The sequence below is a fragment of the Eriocheir sinensis genome, unplaced genomic scaffold (assembly GCF_024679095.1).
Source record: "Eriocheir sinensis breed Jianghai 21 unplaced genomic scaffold, ASM2467909v1 Scaffold305, whole genome shotgun sequence".
NCBI classification, from domain to species: Eukaryota; Metazoa; Arthropoda; class Malacostraca; order Decapoda; family Varunidae; genus Eriocheir; species Eriocheir sinensis.
Window position 1 is genome coordinate 447,501 of NW_026111616.1, and position 7,367 is coordinate 454,867.

At 49.7% G+C, this 7,367-nt stretch overlaps 1 long non-coding RNA gene across 1 annotated transcript; it reads left to right on the forward strand.

Annotated features, from left to right (window-relative positions):
* Positions 1-5,689: 5,689 nt before the first annotated feature.
* Positions 5,690-7,266, forward strand: LOC126991603 (uncharacterized). Its single transcript, XR_007745694.1, has 3 exons — positions 5,690-5,787; positions 6,579-6,635; positions 6,864-7,266. It is a non-coding gene; the product is annotated as an uncharacterized LOC126991603 (long non-coding RNA).
* Positions 7,267-7,367: the final 101 nt, after the last annotated feature.

Genomic DNA, 7,367 nt, shown 5'->3' on the forward strand with positions numbered 1-7,367 from the left:
AACGGATAAAACAAGAAAAATATTCGCCGTTTTGTGACTTGATAGGCTTCGTGCGTTCGTCCATTTACTAATCTGGCTTCATCCTTTACTTTTATAGGCATGCACATTATATGAAGGCAGGACTGTTGTGGCATAAACCAAATTATTTGAAGCATCTGGTTTTAATTGATTTTAATCAGAGTAAAAGATCATAATTTCAATCAGGGTGATTTTTTACTAATAAGCTCATAAACTGCTTATGCTCTTGTACTGAATATATAACAAATGGTGCAGGAAGATCAGCTCATTGAAAGGGATATAAGAACATTAGTTATTTTTCTATGAAAATGTGTGTATTCTATACCTCAAATGCTTTGGCTGCCACATATATATTACTCATTTAGAACCTTCCTAGATACATGTTATGAATTTAGTCTTAAGAGGAGCTCCAGATTATTTCAGATAACAACATGTTACTTTTGAGATGTTATAAGTAATTAAAGAAAAAACCTGGTTGTTCAGAAATAATACTAATGTAAATGTATGAATGAGCACCATCATACAGGTCCATACAGGAGCAATACTTAAGTTCTGTCCTACTGAAAAGATCCTGTCAACAGTGTCTCAAGCAAGCGGTTGCCAAGTATTAACAACTTTAACGGTAGCTTCTCTGACTCTTGGACATTTCAGAACACTATGTTTGTGGATGTCATCCACATTTTCATCCAATATTCTGTCATTCCATGGGGGAAGTGCACCATTTGAGGAACATTATTTTGGCAAAAATGTTGTAGCGTCCCCCCCACCCACTGAATGGCGGCAGTATATTGATAATAATTTAAAAGGAAATGTTATTGGATTTTCTGAAGCAGCAATTTACAGCTAATGCATCAGCAGCAGGGTTGAGAGGACTATTTCAACATGTGGATTTGTGCACCCGCTTAGGTAAGGAGAAGGCATCAAGGCTGGTGACTGTTCAGTGGCACTCCAAGCAGAGGAACGGTTCTTATTTTTATTCTACAGACTAAGATGCATGTGTTTACTTTTAATATTCCATTTTTCAGGTTGGTGATCGAAGAAAAACAAGATTATAGTTAAGTTACCTCTCCCAGAAAGGTTATTCTTCATAGTTTTCAGAAATATATCCCTGTGAAGAACACGTTTGTACGTTTTATTTTTCATATGGTTACTGTTATTTTTCTATATTGTTTACTTTTTGATAAATTATTGTGATCGAGAGTAAAAAAAACACAGATGATTAAAATAAGTAGAATGCATTTCAAGTAAACAAATCGATTTTTTTTATTTTTTTATAAATCATTATTTTTTCCAGCCATGCTTCAAGGTTATGTTCGAAGCTTTGAGGCACATACATATACAAGGCAGTATATCTAAGTCATTCTAACTGAGAATTGACAGCTATTACTACAAAAACAACTAAACAACTATTCTTCCTACTAATACCACTACTATTATTGCCAAAACCACAACGTACTACTACTATTACTACTACTATTGCCGCTACAGCTACAGCTTCACCCCATCACACACCACAACCACCACACTAATTACACCTGTCCTACCTACCTCCGTTCCTTCCCCTTCCAAACAAAGACGAAGAGGCAAAGAAACCTTAACGACGTCTCAGAAGTTACAAAAACCGGCCAGGAAGTTTGCTGGTCCTCGAGAAGTTGTGAGGAGTCTTAGAACGCTTTGTTAAGAGGGAAAAAGGGTGACGCGGAGGGAAGAGAAGGGAAGCGGGAAGGGAAGGGAAGGGAGGCGTGGAGCTGACGCGAGACACAACACTGGAAGGGGAAAGACCATGATCACACACTAACGGGAATGTGTACATGTGTGTGTGTGTGTGTGTGTGTGTGTGTGTGTGTGTGTGTGTGTGTGTGTGTGTGTGTGTGTACCAATTACTCCACTAAGACCTTTAACGGATGCCAGTATAATGAAGTTTAATGCGACGTATATCCGGCGTGTCGGGTCTAATGCATAGTTTATAATTTGGTATTAATAATTATTGTTCTGAATTATCGGGATCGTTTGTTATGTATTAGCCTTGCTCTGACAGTAGTGGCGGTGTTTTATAGTGGTAGTAGTAGTAGTAGTAGTAGTAGTAGTAGTAGTAGTAGTAGTACACACCCAAATATCCCAACCCCCCACACATCTCAGTTCATCCGAAACCAATAAAAAATAAGATAATCGAAGTGGTTTCAGTACAATAAAGACTCGTACAAAGCCTACAGAATCGTCCCTTCATTAGTATTCGACGAGCACCACCACCACCTCCTCCTCCTCCTCCTCCTCATCATCATCATCATCATCATCATCATCATCATCATCATCATCATCATCGTCACGCGGTATTTCCCCTAAAACAAAAATAATAATAATAACAATAAAATAAATAAATAAATAAATAAAAATAAATAATAATAATAATAATAATAATAATAATAATGACAATGAAGTGTACGATTTCATCTGTAATAACTTAGGGACTTATTTTTACCTTCCTCTTGACACGATGCATCACATATGTATTGAACCGAACTTGATATTTCTTTGTTTTCGTTACAGAAGCATTTTTTCCTTCAATAAACATTTAGTCTTCATCTATAAGGCATGCCCCCAACTCAAACCTTTACCTTTACTTTGGTCTACTTCCTCTTACCAATAAAACAGCATAAGAAAAAACATCATCACTAGCCTCAGCCCGCAAACAAAAGCGATATAACTATACGAAAAATCAAAGCTCGTATCACGTTCCTACACATCAACAACATCAAGGCCATCATCATCTCTTTACCAACCCGACGTCAACGGCTAATACACATGCATGACACAAATATTTCCTGACAGTCAGTGACCCCGCCCGCCCTTGAACGCCCTCCCCCAACCTTCCAGTGGGCGGACGAGGGCGGCGATGATAACAAACAAACGGGCGGGTCACGCAGCAAAGGGATCCCCCGCCGCCATCAACACCTAATTATCTAATGGAACTATTCAACGGAAGACAAATATAAACGCGTTCTTTGAGAGGAGGAGGAGGAGGAGGAGGAGGAGGAGGAGGAGGAGGAGGAGGAGGAAGGTTAAAGAGGTGAAGCTGAAAAATTCTGAACTAAGGTTAGGGAGTAAAGAGTTAATATGAGGAGGAGGAGGAGACGGAGGCGGAGGAGCAATGGAAAGGTCAACGTGGGGAAGGAGAAAAAAATATGAAGTAAGGTCGGGGAATGGAGAGTGAATGTGAGAACGGCAGAGAGAGGAGAAGAGGTGAAGAAGGAAGAGCCGGTGAAAGCAGGAGGAATAAAGAGGAGAAAGAAAGGCCGACGTGAATTACAGAAAAGGTAGGAAAATAAAAAAGTAAAACGAAGAGGAGGTACAATGAAGAGCAAAGAAATAATGAGGGTGAAGGAGGAGAAAGGCGGATAAAGAGGAGAGTAAATGAAGATGAGATGGGAGGAGAAAGACCAAGAAATCGGCATATGTGGGAAAGCAGAAAAATGAAGAGAATATAAGAAGAGAGTGAAAGGAAAGATGTTAGGGTAGAGAAAGGATAAGATCATAAGAGCAAATCAACAGAGGGCGTAAAGGCTGTTGGGGGTGAGAGGAGGAAGCGCATGGAGACAGGAAAGAAAGGATGAAGAGTGAGAGAATACATAAGTGCCGAAGGGGACCAAGAGAGGAGCGCCGTGAAGCGGGAATAGAGAGCGATGCAAGACTGGGAGGAAAGTTTGGTACCTGGAGAGGATGCAAGAAGAAAAACTATGCTGCTCTTCCTTCTCCTTCTTCTTCTTCTTCTTCTTCTTCTTCTTCTTCTTCTTCTTCTTCTTCTTCTTCTTCTTCTTCTTCTTCTCCTCCTCCTCTTCCTCCTTCTTTTTAGTCTGTTCTTCTTTTTCTACTTATTATTTTCTCTCCCTTTTTCTTCTTCTATTACTCCTCTTCCTCTTTTCCATACCCGCACGCCTGGATCACCGCCGCCAGCCACAATCTCGATACAATCACGAGGGATGAAGACAATAAAAGCACCAAAACAATATCAGGGCGGCCCTCACACGCTCAAGGGCTGCTGCTCGTGAAAGACGCAGCTGATCCTTCCCGTACCCTGCTCGTTCCCGCTCCTCCTGCACCCTGGGACGGAGGGCGGGTAGACAATGGGGGTGGGGGGCGTCACTACCTTATAAATCCAGCATCAGGAAACAGCGGGTTAGAAGTTTCCAGGATTCGATATGAGCTTGCCCAGCATCCCGTTCCGCCTGGCGCAACACCGACACCTCCACCTCCCGTGCGCCATCTGACCTTAACTCAATAGCGCGGGAGAGGCGGCCCAGCGGTGCTACTCAGGGGCTACATTAAGTCCTCAGTGCTTCTTGTAGTCAGTGTTATGTTGAGACACAAAATGTACGTGAAAGGAAAAAAATAACGTTTCTTATACCCTCCTACCCCGTCAACACCGTAGTTCATCATTTTATAATCACGAGAATCTTCCAGTAACCAGACACCACAAAACACCCGCATGGGGTCCACACACTCCACTGTTTCGCCATGACAGCCAATAAATCCTCGCCGAGGCAGACCAAAATCAATTATTAAGCTTCCATGATCGAGGCGCCCCTTCCTGCAACCTGGCACCTCACTCACCAAGAGGGGACGGCCACGCGGGGAGGGCACGGCAGCGCGGTGATGCAGAGCTGCTGAGAGGAGGGCCTGAAGGGGAGATATAGGGCACGGCAGCGCGGTGATGCAGAGCTGCTGAGAGGAGGGCCTGAAGGGGAGATATAGGGCACGGCAGCGCGTTGATGCAGAGCTGCTGAGAGGAGGGCCTGAAGGGGAGATATAGGGCACGGCAGCGCGTTGATGCAGAGCTGCTGAGAGGAGGGCCTGAAGGGGAGATATAGGGCACGGTAGCGCGTTGATGCAGAGCTGCTGAGAGGAGGGCCTGAAGGGGAGATATAGGGCACGGCAGCGCGGTGATGCAGAGCTGCTGAGAGGAGGCCTGAAGGGGAGATATAGGGCACGGCAGCGCGGTGATGCAGAGCTGCTGAGAGGAGGGCCTGAAGGGGAGATATAGGGCACGGTAGCGCGTTGATGCAGAGCTGCTGAGAGGAGGTCCGGGAGGGGAGGAGAGGGCACGGCAGCGCGGTGATGCAGAGCTGCTGAGAGGAGGGCCTGAAGGGGAGATATAGGGCACGGCAGCGCGTTGATGCAGAGCTGCTGAGAGGAGGGCCTGAAGGGGAGATATAGGGCACGGCAGCGCGGTGATGCAGAGCTGCTGAGAGGAGGGCCTGAAGGGGAGATATAGGGCACGGTAGCGCGTTGATGCAGAGCTGCTGAGAGGAGGGCCTGAAGGGGAGATATAGGGCACGGCAGCGCGTTGATGCAGAGCTGCTGAGAGGAGGGCCTGAAGGGGAGATATAGGGCACGGTAGCGCGTTGATGCAGAGCTGCTGAGAGGAGGTCCGGGAGGGGAGGAGAGGGCACAGCAGCGCAGTGATGCAGAGCTGCTGAGAGCAGGGCCTGTAGGGGAGATATAGGGCACGGCAGCGCGTTGATGCAGAGCTGCTGAGAGGAGGGCCTGAAGGGGAGATATAGGGCACGGTAGCGCGTTGATGCAGAGCTGCTGAGAGGAGGTCCGGGAGGGGAGGAGAGGGCACGGCAGCGCGGTGATGCAGAGCTGCTGAGAGGAGGGCCTGAAGGGGAGATATAGGGCACGGCAGCGCGTTGATGCAGAGCTGCTGAGAGGAGGGCCTGAAGGGGAGATATAGGGCACGGCAGCGCGGTGATGCAGAGCTGCTGAGAGGAGGTCCGGGAGGGGAGGAGAGGGCACGGCAGCGCGGTGATGCAGAGCTGCTGAGAGGAGATCCGGGAGGGGAGGAGAGGGCACGGAAGCGTGGTGATGCAGAGCTGCTGAGAGGAGGTCCGGGAGGGGAGGAGAGGGCACGGAAGCGTGGTGATGCAGAGCTGCTGAGAGGAGGTCCGGGAGGGGAGGAGAGGGCACGGAAGCGTGGTGATGCAGAGCTGCTGAGAGGAGGTCCGGGAGGGGAGGAGAGGGCACGGAAGCGGGGTGATGCAGAGCTGCTGAGAGGAGGTCAGGAGGGAGGAGAGGGCACGGAAGCGTGGTGATGCAGAGCTGCTGAGAGGAGGTCCGGGAGGGGAGGAGAGGGCACGGAAGCGTGGTGATGCAGAGCTGCTGAGAGGAGGTCCGGGAGGGGAGGAGAGGGCACGGAAGCGCGTGATGCAGAGCTGCTGAGAGGAGGTCCGGGAGGGGAGGAGAGGGCACGGAAGCGCGGTGATGCAGAGCTGCTGAGAGGAGGTCCGGGAGGGGAGGAGAGGGCACGGAAGCGCGGTGATGCAGAGCTGGTGAGAGGTGGTCAGGAGGAGGAGAGAGGGCACGGAAGCGCGGTGATGCAGAGCTGCTGAGAGGAGGTCCGGGAGGGAGGAGAGGGCACAGGCGCAGTGATGCAGAGCTGCTGAGAGGAGGTCCAGGGAGGGAAGAGAGGGCACGGAAGCGCGGTGATGCAGAGCTGCTGAGAGGAGGTCCGGGAGGGGAAGAGAGAGCACGGCAGCGCGGTGATGCAGAGCTGCTGAGAGGAGGTCCGGGAGGGGAGGAGAGGGCACGGAAGCGTGGTGATGCAGAGCTGCTGAGAGGAGGTCCGGGAGGGGAGGAGAGGGCACGGAAGCGCGGTGATGCAGAGCTGCTGAGAGGAGGTCCGGGAGGGGAAGAGAGGGCACGGCAGCGCGGTGATGCAGAGCTGCTGAGAGGAGGTCCGGGAGGGGAAGAGAGGGCACGGAAGCGCGGTGATGCAGAGCTGCTGAGAGGAGGTCCGGGAGGGGAAGAGAGGGCACGGAAGCGCGGTGATGCAGAGCTGCTGAGAGGAGGTCCGGGAGGGGAAGAGAGGGCACGGAAGCGTGGTGATGCAGAGCTGCTGAGAGGAGGTCCGGGAGGGGAGGAGAGGACACGGAAGCGCGGTGATGCAAAGCCACCAAACTGTCAGCGCGGGAGGTTTTCGTCACCACCACACTGCCAACGCGGGATCAAACTTGCTCCTTTGAGCACCGCCGGGTTTTGTATTCATGCCTGGCCTCAGTGCCCTCGTAAAGCCTTTGTTCGGACACCATAGCAACGTATTAAGAACAATCGGGTTACGGTGGTGAGAACTACACAAAAATAAGGAAAAGCCGCTTATAAATAACGAAACAAAAGCATGCCGACACTGGTGCCTGCAAGCGTCCCGCCGAGAGTGATCAGCACCGCGTCCCAAAAGTATGAGTGGATGCTGAGTGGCTCCCGTGTGCGTTACACCCCAGATTCGTTGGTACATTTGTAAAACACGTTCGAACGTGTGTGCCGCACGGCACGCCTGGAGTGGTGATCGCGCTGCA